This window comes from Lepidochelys kempii, chromosome 2 (assembly GCF_965140265.1).
Source record: "Lepidochelys kempii isolate rLepKem1 chromosome 2, rLepKem1.hap2, whole genome shotgun sequence".
Classification (NCBI taxonomy): domain Eukaryota; kingdom Metazoa; phylum Chordata; order Testudines; family Cheloniidae; genus Lepidochelys; species Lepidochelys kempii.
The window spans coordinates 239836810-239855632 of NC_133257.1; the positions used below are offsets into that span (position 1 = coordinate 239836810).

At 37.3% G+C, this 18823-nt stretch overlaps 1 protein-coding gene across 4 annotated transcripts in view; it reads right to left on the reverse strand.

The window, feature by feature from the left end:
* ZNF438 (zinc finger protein 438) overlaps window positions 1-18823 on the reverse strand; it is a 100039-nt gene that overhangs the window by 65884 nt on the left and 15332 nt on the right. The window contains exon 1 of one of the 4 annotated variants that reach the window (XM_073334395.1): window positions 2179-2724. The exons of the other annotated variants lie outside the window; for them this stretch is intronic. The gene's annotated coding sequence lies outside the window, so the exon portion shown is untranslated. Of the gene's footprint in view, window positions 1-2178; window positions 2725-18823 lie in introns of those variants that run through there. 4 annotated transcript variants of the gene reach the window in all.

Below are 18823 nucleotides of genomic sequence, written 5' to 3' on the forward strand. Positions count from 1 at the left end.
GGAGGGGTGAATGGAGTAAGCAGGGTGGGGCCTCGGGGAAGGGGCGAGGTAGATCCTGGGTTGACCTTAAGTTCAAAAAGTGATCATGTGCATAAAAAGGTTGGAGACCCCTGATCTAGGAGTCAAAAGTATTCCAAGGCTATAAACAGACTCTCAGTTTTGTGTGCATCAGTTTGCAATTCCATCAGTGATACTTGAGTATTTTTTCTTCCTTTCTGTTTTCTCACAGGTAAGAACAACTCTCTAGATTTAGTCAAAGTTCAGGCACTTTCTTAAAAGTGAGTGAACGGAACAAATTAAAATTGTATGTTAAAACTGATATGGGTATGGATGTGAAGTGTTACAATGAAATGCGAAAGAAATCACTTGCATATCCTGAAAGGTGCCATGTTGAAATATTTTTCATGTTGGTTAGAACTGTAGCCACACGTCTAATATCAAATGCTGTTGTGAAGAATTTGTTTAGTATTATAACTCAAAAAAGCATGACAAGATGTCTCTTGTAACAGTTGGGGTGTCCATCAGCAATGATTCCCAACACAAGTTCCATAATTTTGACAGCACCAGACCATTGACAGTATAGTTTCCCCCCAAACCAGAGAAAATGGAGTAAGTATGATGCAAAACTGTTATATCCTTTCCTTTTTTGAGTCCTGACAATAAAAAGAGCAGTAATAATCAATATTAGGACAGTAACTAATTTCCATGGTAAAAATGATTAAGTCTCTCAGAAAAATAAAGGAACATAAAAACGGCCTTCTAAAAATCTAATCAGATGCTACCTGAATGTAATTAAATTTTTGTGGGTTCACTGAACATGGAAGTACCTACAAGCAAAAAGTGCTATTACACCTGATGTATATATGTAAAACTGTTTAAATGTTAGTTTCAAAAGAGCAATAAAAATGTAAGTGAGACACCTTTGCCTTAGATAAGTGAAATGACTTAATCACTGTTGCTGTTTTATTTTAGGTATATTTATGCACATTGTCATAACAGTAATTTACATGTCTGCTTAAGTGGAGGGCTTGTACCCTTTATGCATGAAACTCAATTAATTATATTTGTGTAAAAGCTTGAAAAAACACAACACAAATTATTTTTTTAACTGGAGAATAGTTGTTAAATGATTTCAAATAAATTAAACTTGCTTCCTGCAATGAATACTGAAGATGATGGGCTCAATTCTTCCCTGGAACTCCCTGGATCTGCATGAGTTAGAGAAGCCTAGGGCCGTTAGAGGCTGCTTTAACTTAAACCAACAAAAGGATCAGCAGAGCAGACCATCACCTCAACCCTTTCCTACCCAACACATCTACTCAAAGAAGCTACTTTTAGTCACAATACAAAGGTAGCTGCTTTGAGTTTACTTCTACTTTTTGTGCAACTGTTTTTCCAGAAAACACCACCAGGTTCTCCACTGTGTGTTTGCTTTTTTGCACTGGAGACAATTTTTAAATCAAGATTGGATGTTTCTCTAAAAGATATGTTCTATAGCCTGTGTTATACAAAAGGTCAGACCAGATGATCACAATGGTCCCCTCTGGTCTTCAAATCTATTAATATGAATTACGTAAAAACAAAAACAGCAGCAGTCAATTAAATGGATAACAAGCTATAGATGTACAAAACATGAACAGATGAACATGAGACTAAAAAGTTGTGATGACAGTTGTGTCCATAATTGGGCAGCAGTTGGATTACTCATATGAATAAGGAACGAGAATTTGGCACAACTCATTCAATCCAAAGTGCACTGAAGCATCTAGTATATAACTTTATTGATATTTAAACCAGTGAACATCTATCTGTAACTCAGGATATAAAAAGGGGAAGTAAACAACTAACTGTGAAAAAATGCTACTAATAAAGTGGGCTTCTTTATTTCTTAGTTTACTGATTCACACATGACCCCTAAAGACAAAGTTGCTACTGTCTGACAGCTATTAAGTGACATAAAAATAATAAAGCTGGTCGTCTGAATTCACAGTTCTCAGTGAACAAGTGTTCACATCACAAAAAAACACCACCACTCATCATGCCCTTATTGGCAGTCTCCCAAACTGAATGAAGGGTATGGAGAGCAAACTCCATTCTCACCCCTACAGGCAAGTCCCTCTAAATCAGGGTTGCCGAGCAATTGTGAGATAGTCTAGGGAAGCTTGTAATACCACTGACCTTTCTGCACCAGTTCTGTGGACAAACAGAAGACTTCAGTCTTCAAGGCTCTGAATCTAGCATTCTTCACCAGGACTACACCCATTTAAAAAAAATTAAAAAGAAAAAATGATTGAATGCTTACAGCTCATAATGTATAACATGAAAACTTAGGGGTACTATAGACTAGCTGAACTATGTGAAGAAAGGTAGAAGTAATATCCCCCCTTTTTCTGAAAACTATGCAGTTTCTGCAAAGAATACAAAAGAAATGAAAATCCCAGTTTCAACTAAACACTTTTATATTCTAGGCAGCTTAAAATGAGTAGACAAATTATATGGGCAAAAATGAAATGCCACAGTTAAAATCTGCCTTCTTTTGGTATCACAACCTATTTTCCAAACTTGTTTAAGAAGAAAAGATAATCTCTAATGTGAACCAGAAATCAAACAGGATTCAAAAAATTCGAACCCCCCCATTGATTTGTCAACTACTTGGCTGCAAAATCTGACTTTAAAAGACTAATGTGCTACCTTATTATTACTTTTAAAAGGGTTTTCTTCTGGGATTGCACAGCAAAGGAATGAGCATTTAGCCTATCTTACACAGGAAGGAGGAGAGATTTTTATCCTTAAAAACAGGAGGTTCGCCCACATGATCACCTGGGACAAACTTGGCCAGTGCAAGCAGGCTAGAAGGTTATAGGAGCCTGGGAATGTTTATCATCAAGAAAGTAATTACAGCCCAGCAAGATCAGAAGGAATTACACAGGAAATGTGAACAGTAACCCTTTCATGCCAAAAAAATCATGAAAAACTGAATTCTTCTGCTGCCAACCTATGACACTATACAAACCAACTGCAAAATGCAGGAATGGAAAAAACATTATATATTACTAGACTATAAATTCATAATGATGTGATAAAAGTGTACTTCCAAGAACAGAACAGAATCTTTGATCCTTCTTGTTACCATATATACGTTGTACCATTAAGAGTCCAGAAGAAACATGACAACCTTTCAAACACCATCTTAGAAGGGACTGAGAGGTCAGTAGTATTTTTAGAAGTTTTTCATTTTATGCTGACCAAACAGTCTCTGCCCTAGAAGGTGGTTAAACATCTTGCTCTTATTCAATCAGGGACATTTTCCTTCCAAAATAAATAGTAATTTACCCAAACAAAAATGCTAACTCATTTATCTATTCTATAAAAATGTATCTCCCAAACTCCAAAACAAATCATGTAGCTCATAAGAATGGGTTCAAGCTGCCTTATGTATTGACTTCAGATGAGAAAAGCTTCAATTTCCTGGAATCACAAGGAAATCTGAATAGTCTAACTATGGCTGAATGAAGTCCTCCAGTGCCAATGTTTTGGGGGTAGAGGGTGTTAGACCATAGATACTCTTCATTATGCCCTGAGAACAATCAGTGGTAGTGGGCAGAGACTCCATTCCTGTACTTTGTTGAAGGACTTGGCAAGAGCCGCCCTACCAGCCAAGGAAGGTACTGCAGTTCTGGCCATTCAGCAGCAGCTGAGTGGAGGCGTGGCTGGGACAAGCAATATTGTATTCTTTATACAGACATTCATAACACTATCTGAATACATATCTTATGACCATCAAGTTCAGAACATTACAAGCTTTCATAAAAGATCTTACCTGACATATTTTTATACAGAATAACATCATATACAACCAGTTATTTCAATTGCTTACTCTTTGTGGTTCATACCACCCTCTGTTCTCCCCCTGGGGTGTCAGGACCCTGACTGTCAGATCCCCTTTATGAATTTGATGCTGGATTTTCTGTACTTTCAGAGTTAGACGTACACAACTGAGAACAATTCTAATCAAGCAAGTTGCTACTAAGTGATTTTTTTAAAAGATTTCTACTGCAGAAAAAAATGCATTTCTCTGTATCCACCAGCAGGTGACATTGTGAGAGATTAACAAAAAACCCTAAGGGATAAAACATGAGAGATACGAGAGTCAAGTATTAAAAGATTTTTTTATGGATTTGCTGTTAGAATTATCTATTGAGAGTCTCTTCTAGGTGTCATATTAAACAAAGACTGTGCCCCTTGAAATAAATAATTTTTTTTAAAAGTACACTAATTAGCTTACAACCTTGATTCTCCCAATAACTGAAGCACACAGGGTTGTGGTTTTTTCCCCCAATAAAAGGGCACCGAATCTAACACTGAAGGATAAGCAAGCACAGGAAAGAAAGGACTGCAGGGAAGTACAAAGTGTTGCCAAAATTCTCATTTGAAGTATACATTTATATTCAAAGAAAATTATTTTTTATTTCTTCAAATTGTTATTAATTGTTGTCTCTTTGAAATGAATATTCTTTTCTATTTGTCTACAATTACAGGCCAGAACAGCATCACCCTCGTGTCATGTATTTATAATGAACTCATCATGGTAGCATCTAGGTGCCAGCATTGTAACATTTCTTGCCCTTTTCTATCCCTATCTTGCGGCCTACACTTTTCCTTCACTACCTGCGTTTCCCATGTATTCCTCTGTCAAAACCTCCTTCCTCTGCTCTCTCCTCCTCCTCACCCCTCCCGTGTCTCTTGGAATTTTCCCACTTCCCAGCCTCATATCCAGTGACAGAAGAGATGACTTTGAAGTCTACCCGATTCCATGTTCAGTGGACCTGCCAAGTAAAACAAACTGAACAAAAAACATACCATAGAAGCACAAGATACAAGGGTAGAGTACAAAGGATAGGCATACAAACAAGGCAAATGAGGTACAGGCAAGGTCCACCACCCCAGATAGCCAGAAAGATCACTGCTGACATTATGACCTGCATAAATAACTATGTAAGTCATTTTGGGAGAAAATGGAAAGTTGAAACAATTTACTGTTACATTTTCCACTACTTTACTGAAACACAGGCAGAAGAGAACCAATTATCTTGACCATAAATTTGTTTTTTGAATGGAGGGCTTGTATGTTTAAGCATCCATTTCCCCAAGGTTATAACCTAACCCCACTCTTAGGGCTTGTCTATATGGGAAAACTGACCAGAATAATACCTCATGAGGACACTCTATTCCAGAATAAAAGTAACTTTATTCCAGAATAATTCACACACTTCCAAAGTGGAGTAATCATTCTGGAATAAAATTACTTTTATTCTGGAACGGTGTCCACCTGAGGAGCTATTCCAAAGTAGCTTATTCTGCAACTGTTATTACAGTCAATTTCCCCATATAGATAAACCCTTACTCTGCAACAAGTTTTCACTAGTCAAGGACTAGATGTGACCTCATTCACAACACATAAACACTGTTCCTAGATCCATCAAAGCTATGTATGTGCCCTTCTCTTCTCAGGCCTTTGTCTATATTAAGGATCTTTAGAAAAAAATTCCCTCTGATACTGCTACCACCAGTTTAGTTGTGCCAGTGGCTGCCCTACTGTGCATAAGGCTCCAACCTTTTCAATGGCTCAACAGGTTTAATTGACATGATTGAAAAAACACTGGAAGCTAGGAGCCACTAGGGTTGTTGTCAGTGCAAATAAATTAGTGGCACACTATTGGCAATTCTTCCTAAATTTCCCTAATGTAGACACAAACTCAGAGGTTGAGTACTCCCTCCTGTCCGTCATTCTCTACTCTGCTAGCTCAGGACCATAGACTCATAGGACAGATGAAACCAGGTCTCTCATCTGGTAGTGCAGAGCATTAACCATAAGATCCCTAAGGTAGTCAACAGTACTTTTTTAAAAAAAAAGTATATTCACTGCTTATGGTAACTCCTTAGAAGCTTTGAAATGAAAGCTTCATTTATTATTTTATTCCCTCTACCATGACTCTCATACACTGATTTGTTATTGAAGGTTTGTTGATGAGTTTTGGAGTTCTGATATTGATTTTTTTAATATTTAGGAAAAGAACTGGGGAGGGTTTTGTTTTATATAAAGAAAGATATGGTCTTTCTCGATGGTCTTTGAAAACAGAAAAGAAAGTAAAGGAAGGTCATATTTGGGGCCCGCATACCTTAAGATATCATTTTAAAAGAGGATTTAAATTATACCTCTTAACTTAAAAGCTGCTAAATTTCCACACATATATCATTATAGATCATTTCAGTGGCAAACAATTGTTTTTAATGTATAAATCCATGAAGCAACCCTTTCTGGAATGGCAACTTTTCAGCATTCTGATCAGTACTGCAAGAGGGGAGTACCTTTAAGTTAAGTTGCCTTTAAGTTAAAAGCTTTTCCCCACAAAACAATATTCAACAGCTCTGTAAAATATAACCACCACCAAAGACTGAATAAAAACAGATATCTTGACATGTAAATTGAGATGCCTGACCAGAGTAAGAGAAATTGCCAAAGAAAGCCTAAAAACTTTTTCCCCCTGAAATTCTCTCCAAGGATGTGCGTTTGGGCATCCAGCATCAAACAATACTGACCTTTTTAAAAAAAAGAAAAAGAAAAGAAACACCTATTAATCTTTACCATAATTATCTTTCTGACAGCTTTAACATCTTGGGGGGTGGTCTTTCTACTGTTTAATGTCAAATTATTATCTAATAATTGTATATTTAGAGTGAAAGATCTTTAACAATGAGTGATAAATACAAGAATACACATTTTTTAAATATAATTCCCATTAGATGAAAAAGCTTTGTATTGTCTAAACTTATTACTCTTCATATAACAGAAATCAGAGATGGAAAGACCTTCTAGGTTATCTGGTCCATTCCATTTCATTACTCTGATACGACAGGACAGTTGCCAACAATAACATTCCCTAGCACTCTATACAGTCTAGTTTGAAATGCAATGAAATGCAATGACTGTCTACTCCACAGTCTAAGATTACGTTAGGAAGCTCTTCTTGTTAATTAGCTAAATTTTCTCTAGTTTGATTTCAACCCATTATTTCTAATTAAAGCCCCTTGTACAGTTCTACACACAGTTAAACAGTGTTTGAGGTTTTTTGATAATTTTATTTCTGTTTTCTGAAATGAAGAGTTTCCTGAAACAGGATAAAAATATGCAGTTAAGCAATTCCATAGTAAATAGTTTGTGTGATGTGAGTTTGCAGCAGACTTCTAGACTATGGCATTTTTCCACTTCTCAAAAGTTGGTCAATAAAATGTATCTCTTCAGTGAGATTATTTCCAAACCTAGAAGTACTAAAGACATACCCTTTCCTGGAGCAATATTGCATGCTCGCTCTCTCTCTCTCCCTCCCTCCACCCCATCAACCACTCAATGACGAATACTACATAATCAGAGGCAAACTCTCTACAGTTGACTGAATATTGCAAAGTGGGACAAACTGCCCATTTTCACTACTCTTGTGCAGAAAGATTACTTTTAGATAAGAATTTTACCATTCCTGTTTTCAGAGGACAAACCAGGATTTTCATCCTCTGCCCATACATCCCAGAGCACTGAAAACATACAACAAAGAATGTCTGTAGGTTAAATCAAAGCCACTGCCATGGTACAATGCCAGAAGACGGCAATAAAGATTTAGATTTACTAACAATTTCTTCTAATGATTGCAGTTTTTTTCAGTCTTCATTAGATACCCTTATATTAGACAACAGATTTACTTCTTCTCATACAATCAATAAGATTGCAAATGCCTCGGGGTAGGGAATGTATCCATGTGCTTAGTAAGTGTAAAGCACATGGTCAATGCCTAATAAAGAGCCACAAGAGCATCACATGAAGCACTCAGAATAAAACTGGTCTACACAGCTTTTAAAAATGCCTACTTGGGGAAGATGAGATTGCGTAGCATTACATACCAATGAAAGGAGATTTAATGCTCTAAAATATCTTAGTCATAACTAGAACACGCTTTATTTTGACTTCATCCCAGACTTTAGCCTGGCTATAAAACAAGAAATATTTCCAGGATAATTTAACTGTATCAGAGATAATTACATGTGAATGTCACCATTTCTTACGGTTGGATTCACGCATGCTGTGCATAAAATCTTTCTGTCTTCCAAATTCTGGAGGCCATACAAAGCTTTACCAGAAAGCTTCATTTTCCAGCACATTTGTGGCCTTGTAAGGACTTAGGTGGCAAAGATGATGATTTTTTAAAAATTGAATCCACTCCTTAATGAAGGACGTGCAATCTTCAACCCGCTAATCTCAGTCTAATACGGTTAGATATGCCATCTTTTCCAATGAAGTACCCCTATTTCCAAATTTAATAGATTTATAAGGTTCTTGTAAAAATTTGCTTCATACTCAAAATTGGAATCGTACTTCTTGAATTTGAAGCAAATCTCTTTCTTTCCTCCAAAAAAATCTGCTGAACTGTTTTAAGTTAGAAACATATTAATGTTTCGAGCCCTTTTGCATTTCTGTAACTCAAGCATGGCTTCATTTAAAAAAAAAAAAAACACAAAGATTTTGTTCTGCATTAGTCCATAAAATGGAATTAAGCTTTTGGGTACCCAAAAAAAAAATTTTAACGAATTTTATTAATAAACAGTTCACTACACATGAACATCAATATTTTTGACCAATAACTGCCAAAGGATTTTTAAAAACATAAGATTTGATGCACGAAGGTGGAGCACCAAACAGCCTTGAAAACCATCATACTCAATCATACATGTGAAACAATTCTTGGCATAATAAGCCGTAACAACCACAATAAATAATAATTCTAAACAAGCAAGCGCAGGCTATGTGGAAAATAAAATATATTTAAAACATATGCAATTACATATTACACAAAAGACTAATGCTGCTGACATAGCATGCTGCCTGAAGATGTGGCCTTACTCTTTGCTTGATTCTTATCCTAAACTTTACTCCATTCATATGCAAAACACTCAATGCTGAGCTCTTTTCCTTCTTCTCCCCTATTAACTTTGAACAAAAATAGAAGCAGATGATTATACACTCAAATGCTGCACAGCATGAAAGAATCACAGATACAAGAAAATACAAAAAATAAAAATGAGATGACTACTATAATACTTTGTTCCATTTCTTTGAATGGAATGAGCTTTAATGCTTCATTGAAGCATGGCTGACAACTTTCAGCTATATCTCGTATGCTACAAATCTTAACATTTATAAAAGTTTTACCCAGTGCTTATTTATAGGGATCAAGATCAGCCTTCGAATTATGTATGAGTATCTGTGCCTTCACGTTATTAAGTGGAAAATTAGGTAAATTTAGAATATTTTACAGGAACACAGCCAATTACAATTGACAACAGTTCAAACAGGGTCTCAGAAAAGTGATTTTTAGCATCTTAATACACAGATGAGTAGAAACTATCACTGTATTTGTACTACATTTTAGATTATTATACAGTGTCTATATAAATGGAACATCATTACAAGTTATTAATGAGATATATGCAAAGAAATAACATTTTTACAGTTATTATGTTACCACACAATGTATTCCGAGAGGATAGACAAGGGAAATGATCACTTAGGAATGTGAGAATTTCAAAGTTTCCCCACAAGATCTCTGACTTTTAAATTGATTTAAAAAATCCCCAGCTTTCTGGCATTAACTTTTCCCCAGTCAACAAAGGAAAATGCAAGTGCTCTTCTCCCCGAACAAACAATAGGCAATCTTGTTTTTCACAACCACACCAAGGAACTGTGACTAAAATAATTAACATAGTTGATTTGCTTTATGACCATCACTAGCTTTGCCAATAATTTGCCATTTACAATGTGATGATAAAGTAGATATTGCAGAGCATGCAGAAACCTTTATCTGCTACCTGCAGACCATAGGGAAAAATGTATAAATTGTTGGCTCAAGCCTGTCTGCTGTAGTGATAGATTGCCCTGGTGATTAATCCCAAACATAAAATCCATCTTGCCCCTGAAAGAGTTAAAATTACAGTTTAGTGACTGTTTTGCTGTTTCAAGTGATTTTACTAATGTTCTGTACAATCAGTGACAGACTGGGATATGCACATCAAATTATGCCCCCATTTTGTATATATGTTGAACTCACATCTAAACTTGCCTAATATGTGGTTATTGAACAGCATTCCAAACTGATGCCCTGTGCAGGAAGATGCTTTACACCTGATTGAAGGACCAGGTTGGATAAAATTGAAGATTTTTGTGCAAGAGACTGGCAAAGTCACCGCAGGCATTGGGACCTGGCCTCTAACTCCAGGAAACACCATCAAGTCTCTCAGTAGGATCAGCCACTGAGCACACCTGGGCAGTCTCACATTCCTGTTTTATAGCTTCTCCCCCACGGAAATACTCTCCAGCTCATGGAGAGACACTGATCTGCCCAGTAACTACCAGCCCTTGATTCTGGATGGTTGTGGGCACTTCAAGGAAATGGCCTTCCTCTGCCTCCTTACATGTGTACACAAAGATATAAACAAACAGAAATCTGTTGATTTCTCAAATGTTTCCCTCTGTCTCTAAACAAATAAAATTCTGCAGCGCAAAAGGCACGTAAGTCACATGAGCAGAAGTCTTGGATTGTTATTTGTTCTTTTGTTTTCCTGGGGGTAGGGTGGAGTTGTTATGTAACAAGAGAGAAGGAGCACGATGTTCAACTGGGAAGGAGCAACATTGGTCTCAAAGCAGGACACTGTGGGAAGAAAGGACATTTGTCTGAGTGCAGACTCTGGTGTTGATTTCAACATCTGGGAACTAGAGGAAAAAACTGCCATGCCCTCAGGTCGTAAAAAAGACCCTATTTGAGAATATTTTCAAAAAATTCCTGTACCTCTGGGTAATAAAGGAACACATGTCCAAGGTAAACCATACAGCACAGAGCTGCAAGGCCTGGTTGTCAAAATGAAACATCAGGACAAATAAGAAGACAATGAGGAGGAAGAGGATGTGGCCATGTCTGAACAATCTGAATCAACTGGGTAGTAAACTTATTTTCTGTAAAGAAATGCTTACCATGTCTTACTGCGTCAGTAAATGGTTATTTAGATTATTGTTTGCAGTGTTATTGTAACCATGCTGGTCCCAGGATATGAGACAAGGTGGGTGAGGTAGTATCTTTTATTGGACCAGCCTTTGTTGGTGAAAGAGACACGCTTTCAAGCTACCCAGAGCTCTTCTTCAGATACTCTTCAATATTTATAGAAAATACTCCCAGACTTGAAAAAGAGCTCTGTGTAGCTCAAAAGCATCTCTCTTTCACCAACAGAAGTGGTCCAATAAAAGATATTACCTCATCCACCTAGTCTCAAACTTAGATTATTGTCATACATTTGTGTTTTGGGTGGATTACTTATTAATTTCAAAATGTTTGTGTTAAAAATAACTGGTATGTTAGTTTGCTATGGGAGTATTTATGAATTTTACTTTTACTGTTACTGCTGGACTTCTGAATGATTTTTTATTGCTCAATATAATCAAACATCCTTGGTAAAAATTTCCTGTTCAAAAGAAAATTTTATTAGGTATTTATGAATTTTAACATTGAAAAATATGGGTTTTTTCAAGCTGTTTGGTATGTTGCTAGAGATAAGGGTTTAAGGATTATCTATGTCTGTTTATGATTTATTATATTCCCTATAAAACTGGGTTTAGAACAAATTAAATCTTTTAAATAGTGGCACAAACAGCTGCAGCAGGAGGAATCTTTCCTTCACAATCTCATTTTTTAAATCAGTGCACTAAGATATACTCCAAATGAGAGTGACTTTTTATTTTTTTTACATACAACTTTGTTTCAGGGTCTGAGACATGAAGGGTTATGAACATCCATGATCTGCAATGTCCACAGCTTCAGAGTCATCTCCCGGTATCACCAGCAGTGCTGCAACTAAACATGTCTCAGACAGTAAAATACCTGTACCCAAAAAAAAAAAAAAAAAAAAAAAAAAAGACTTTCATCATCATCCAGTAAGGTCATGGATGAGTTCAAAATCAGGACCAGCAAATTCCAGCAAGACTCCACAGATGAAAAAATGGCTGAGTTCATTTATAAAACAAATTCTCCCTTTCACCTTGTTCAGAACAAGCTTTTCATTGACATGGTTGGATCATTATGATCAGGCTACACACTATCCTGGCAGAGCAGACATTGCTGGATAAACATATGAGAAGGAAATTGAACATGCAAAAAAACCTTGACAGGAAAGTCGTTAATCTGAATCTTGATAGGTGGAGCCATCCAGTAATATATGCTTGTGACACAACAGAAAATGGGCTTGTCTATCTTACAAAAACAACTGATATAACAGGAAATGCCCATACAGCAGAATACCAAAAAGAAATAGCAGTAAAAGATATAAGAAACTGAACAAAAATTCACATACCAAGAGCATAGCTTTGTCACACAATACTGCAAATGTAACAAAGATGGGAAGAAATCTAGAAGATGATAATGAAGAGAACCTGAAACTTACAACATATGAATGCAGTGTTCATTCAATGTATCTTTTAACCAAAGACTTAAATACAATTTCAGGAATAAAGGAAAATGTTGTTGAAATTGTAAAAGTACTTCCATAACAACCATTTTGCTTCAGCTTCACTGAAAAGAACAGGAGGATCCAAACAAATTGTCCTCCAAGAAGTAAAATGGAATTCAGTGGTTGCCTGTTCTGAGCAATTTATCAAGAACTGGCCTATTCTGATGACTATTTGTGAAGAAAATTGTGTCAAAACACGTGGAATTGTCACAGCCAAAGTCATCAACAACACTGGACTAAAGAGAAATTGAGAAGATCTGCTGAATATACTGAAACCTATTTCCGTAGCCTTGGACAAGCTGCTGTATTTCTGGTGCTGCTGAAATTTGGAAAGAACTTTAAGAGAAATTGAAAAAAGAAATATCCAACTAACAAACAAAGTTCAACTGCAAGCAGTAAAGAAGCAGATGAATCAGGCACTTACTCCACCTCATTTTCTTGCCAATATGTTCAATCCAAAGTGCCAGGCTAGATGCCTAACTGCTGAAGAAGATGCTGCTGCTATGACTTGGGCATCTAATAATCATGCCAGCCATAATAAACTTCCTGGTTGGAGGCAAAGCATTCAAGCAGGATATGTTTGTTGATGATGATTTAAAGAAAGTCACACCACTGAAATGGTGGAAGTCACAAGCTAAGACCCTGGAACTACAGTTTGAGAGTTTGTTGAAGTACTAGCCCAGCTTTTTGACAGCTCTTGCCTCTTCTGAAGACAGAGAAAGAATATTTTTTTCATTAGGTCTGATTAATTCAAAGTTGAGAAATCAATTGGTAGTTAAAGCAAGGAAACATATTCTCTTCCAGTCTATGAATAAAAATGAGGCAGGAAGGGATGAGACCTACTAGTTTCAACAGTTTAAAGGACAGCTTAAGTAACTTAGGAGACGGTTGTCTCCTTTTCAAGAGAATTAGGTGAGTAAGAATTTAAGCTCCAATCACTTTCACTTAGGCATATTTGAAAATTTTCCCAGACTGATTTGAAATAATCAATTTAATTCACTGACTACAGTTAATCCCCGTTCCTTAAATGAATTTTTTTTTTTAAGTACATCAGAAGCAGGAAGCCTTCTAAACAACCAGTGGGACCACTGGACAATCAAGATGATAAAGGAGCACTCAAGGATAAGACAAGACCACTGTGGAAAAAATAAATTAATACTTTGCATCGGTCTTTACGGCTGACGATATGAGGGAGATGCCCAAACTTGAACCATTCTTTTTAGGTGACAAATCAGAGGAATTGTCTCAGATTGAGGTGTCATTAGAGCAGGCTTAGAACAAATTGATAAATTAAACAGTAATAAGTCACCAGAACCAGATGGGATTCACCCAAGAGTTCTGAAGGAACTCAAATGTGAAACTGAAGTACTAACAACTGTGGTTTATAAACTAACATTTAAATCAGCTTCTGACCAAATGATAGCTAATGTGACATCAATTTTTAAAAAGGGCTCCAGAGGTGATCCTGGAAATTACTGGCGGGTAAGCCAGACTTCAGTACCAGGCAAACTGGTTGAAACTATAATAAAGAACAAAACTATCAGACACATATATGAACATAATTTGTTGGGGAAGAGTCAACATGGTTTTTCTAAAAGGGAAATCATGCCTCACCAATCTACTACAATTCTTTGAGGGAGTCAACAAACATGTGGACAAAGGGGATCCAGTGGATATAGTGTACTTAAGATTTTCAGAAAGCCTTTGACAAGGTCCCTCACCAAAGGCTCTTAAGCAAAGCAAGCTGTCATGGGAAAAGAGAGAAGGTCTTCTCATGGATCGGTAACTGGTTAAAAGATAGGAAATAAAGGGTAGGAATGGTCAGTTTTCAGAATGGAGAGAGCTAAATAGGGGTGTGTGTCCCCCAGAGGTCTGTACTGGGACCACTACTATTCAATTTATTCATAAATGATCTGGAAAAAGGGGTAATCAGTGAGATGGCAAAATCCGCAGATGATGCAAAACTACTCAAGATAGTGAAGTCCAAAGCAGACTGTGAAGAGCTACAAAGGGATCTCACAAAACTGGGTGACTGGGCAACAAAATGGCAGATGAAATTCAGAGTTGATAAATGCAAAGTAATGCACATTGGCAAACATAATCCCAGCTATACATATAAAATGATGGGGTCTAAATTAATTGCTATCACTCAAGAAAGAGATCTTGGAGTCATTGTGGATAGTTCTCTGAAAACATCCACTCAATGTGCAGCAGTAGTCAAGAAAGCTAACAGAATGTTGGGAATCATGAAGAAAGGGATAGATAATAAGATATAAAATATCATATTGCCTCTATATAAATCCATGGTATGCCCACATCTTGAATACTGCATGCAGATGTGGTCGCCCCATCTTATAAAATATATATCGGAACTCGAAAAAGTTCAGAAAAGGGCAAAAAAATTATTACGGGTATGGAACAGTTTCCACATGGAGAGGTTAATAAGATTGGGACTTTTCAGCTTGGAAAAGAGATGACAAAGGGAGGATATGATAGAGGTCTATAGAATGATGATTGGTGTGGAGAAAGGAAGCATTATTTACTCCTTCTCATAACACAAGAGCTACGGATCACCAAATGAAATAGGCAGCAGGTTTAAAACAAAAAAGGAAGTATTTCATCACACAACATCCAGTCAACCTGTGGAAGTCTTTACCAGAGGATGTTGTGAAGGCCAAGACTATACCAGGCTTAAAAAAAAACTAGATAAATTCATGGAGGATAGATCCATCAATGGCTATTACCAGGATGGGCAGGGACGGTGTCCCTACCCTCTGTTTGCCAGGAGCTGGGAATAGGTGACAGAGGGTGGATCACTTTATGATTACCTGTTCTGTTCACTCCCTCTGGGGCACCTGGCAATGGCCACTGTCGGAAGACAGGATACTGGGCTAGATGGACCTTTGGTCTGACCCAGTATGGCCGTTCTTATGTTATCATTTAGTTGTAAATGTAAAACATTTTGATAAGAGAAGTTTATGTACCTAAAATATTTAAGGTTGTTTGGCCTAACAAAAAATATTTTATATACTGTTTTGTGTGTTTAATTAAATTCCAATTACCATCCTAATACAGCTTGACACAAATCATAAGCAAAAAGTTAAAGATGTACCAAATCTATTGTAAAGGCTCTATTTTGTTGTAAATCAACATGTTTTAATAGCAATATCAGCTAACGAGAATACACTTTTCTTTAGAAAAATAACTGAAGTACAAATGGAAAAGTTAATTAAAATAATTATATAAATGTAGGTTTCTACTTGGTGACTGAAATAATTATTTAAATCTGAATTTAAATCAATCCACCCTGTGAAGCCATCATGACTAATCTAGGGCCATCGGCCTTAATTATCTCTCAGTGACTGGCTCACTACCATGGAATAGTTTTTCTGCATGGAAGATGGGTGCTTCTCACAGCACATGTCAGGGAGACAGTGTCTCTATTTAACAACAGGGTTCTGCTCTGGATGACAGGGAGGGGACAGATCACTGCCAGACAACAAGGGCTTACAAGAACAAGACAGCAGGAGAGACCAGCTCAGCTTGAAATACTAATAGACTTTGGACTCACAATAAGGGGGCAAGTTCAGACATGGGGAGGGTGCATCTCAGGACTTTTATTCTTTTCAAAGATCTATAACTCTGGAATGCCTTTAAGGAGTGAAGTCGCTGATTAAGAAATTCCTTTGCTAAGCCTGTATTCCTTGCTTTCCTGCAATGATGTCATCATAGGGGTTAAACTAGAAGTCAAGAGCGCTCAGAACTCAGAAAGAAGGGGGTCAGAGAGAGAGAGAGAGCGCCTGAAAATGAAGTTCATTACAGCATGGTTGGTAGACTACTCTGGAATGACCAGAATGGACTATGCTTTAACTTTCATTTCTCTATGGTAACCTAAGGACTTTTTATGCTGTGTTCCAGTTGACTACTAACCCATACGGTTTTTAAAATGCTGCTTGAGTGTCCCTGTAAATACCTGATGAGGTGCATTAATCCCCGAGGACCATACAAGTGTCTACCAAGAGTCTATTTCAATTGGACTTGCTGAACAGCGCTCACGGTGTGAAGCGGGAGTGCTGAAGCCCCAGAGGTTCGATCTCAGCAGGCGGTAGCCTACCCTGAAGGAACAGTGAGACCACTTGGCAGTCTGGCACATGTCAGGGGTTCCTACAAGAGACTGTTCCAAGTGGGGGGCATAGCACCTATCCTGTGGATCCATAAGAGCATGTCAGTTAAAAAGACATTATTAGGAGAGGGAGTGGAATTCTTAAGGACTGATTAGAGTTAGAGTGGCTCTCTGCTGCAATTTGTTTTTAGTACTTTTGTCTACCACTTGGATCTTTATTCTAATTTCATTTGCTTTCAGTCTGTATTAGCATAGGATTTTGACGACGCCAAAAAAGCAGACTGGCAGGCAGACAAATTTCATCATAAATATTCAGTTCATTAAGATACCCAGTGCCAACTTCTTCCATCCTTGATGGAAGCTTGGCTAGCTGATACACAAGCCAAAGATCTCAGAAAACAACAAAAGTCCTGAGATGAATCTTTAGCATGTCTTACCTCACCCTTTCTTGTGAGTTCAAGACCTGTTTGGGTTTCAAGCTCCTCCCAACTTGTTCCTGCAAGCCCTTTTTGTCTGGCAATGGTTGCCTCCTACACAGAACAGCAAGTCACTTTTAAGCAGAGTCTCGGTCTCTTTTTTTCCCCCCCATATGCTTTATTGGTACACTCCAACCCACTCGTCACATCTGGCCCACCGTATAGAAAACAATCATTCCAAGGTTGCAGAGACAGAAATAAAGGTGATGGCCTGAGACTGAAGTCTTGATGGCTTCTCAGTGTTAGTCCGTCAATAAGATATCAAGCACCTTCCTCTTCATGGCATCTCTGTGTAATGCAGTTTAATGCACGTCTTGTGCACATTTGAACATGAGTTCATCACATAATACAAGATGGAGGTCATAATCTGATACCTATGTATTCCATGCTGACAGAGTGCCTTTATCTCAGGCTTTCAAGTCTCTACAGAAAATATTCAGTGTAATTGAGAAGAAAAATATGAGTGAAGTTAAGTGTGAGGAGTTCTTGAAAAATAAAGTAGTAATTGCTTCTCACAGGAAATATGAATGCTTTAAATTGAAACAGAGAGAGAGGTGCAACCTTCAATGAAATGACAGACAAACACAAAATATCACTGAGTAAGTTAAAGAAAAATATCCTCAAGAGCTGTATGGATGTGATTGACCTGTAAATGGATTTCCGGGTGGGAACTACAAGTGAACACCTTAACCAGGAAGTGACTCCTGGAAAGTCCCCGTTTTTTTTGCTGGAAGCAGGAAATGGGAGGATCAAAGGCTTTCAAGGTCATTTTCTTCTCTGGCCATTAGGAACAATATTGTCAAAGGCAGTTTGTTGGGGTTTTTGGAAGGATATCATGTATATAATATAAAGATGTGCCCAATAGTTCTTCCCCTCCACTTTGCTGGACAGAATCAACCATTTTTGAATATTACAAAAGGCAGCTGAAGCATTTAGGTGCAGGGAAGAGTACTTCTTTCCAAAGGTAAGACCAATTTGTTTTCCTCTTTCAACAAAGCAGAAAAATGTGCTTAATACAGCAACTATAAAGTCCACTGAATACCCAGACATATTATTAATTGTAGGTACTTTTCCAGTAGACTGGTAGTGTGAGATTGCTCGATTAATCACACATAGTGTCTTACACCCACAATGTTATCTGTGTGATTTTTATAGAATATAAGCCTTTGTATTTTCATAACAATATTTTTCTGCTTTATGTACTTTCACCATTTAAGGAATAATAAACATTTGAGAGAGACTGACACTCGGTTGAAAATGTATATAATTTAAGCCCCATTCCCTTAATTCTGAATACATGCTGTCTCCAGACCACCCACTTTGTTCTGATTGGGCTGAGAAACACGGAGAGATCACAAAGCTCAAGAATGATAGAAGTTTATCCCTTGTGGCATCCAGTTCTATTTCATGGAAATAGCAGGCTGATAAGACGTCTGAGCCAAAAAGCAGTCGTACAACAATACCAGTTCGTAAACTGGTGGGTTGACAGGTTAACCAACTGGAGCAGTCCAAAAAAGCCCAGTGCTCAAATTCAATTATACTTATACTACATACTTATACTACTCAGAGAGGTGATTAATAAATACATGATGCAAAAATGCTCCAAACAACACAACACACTAAC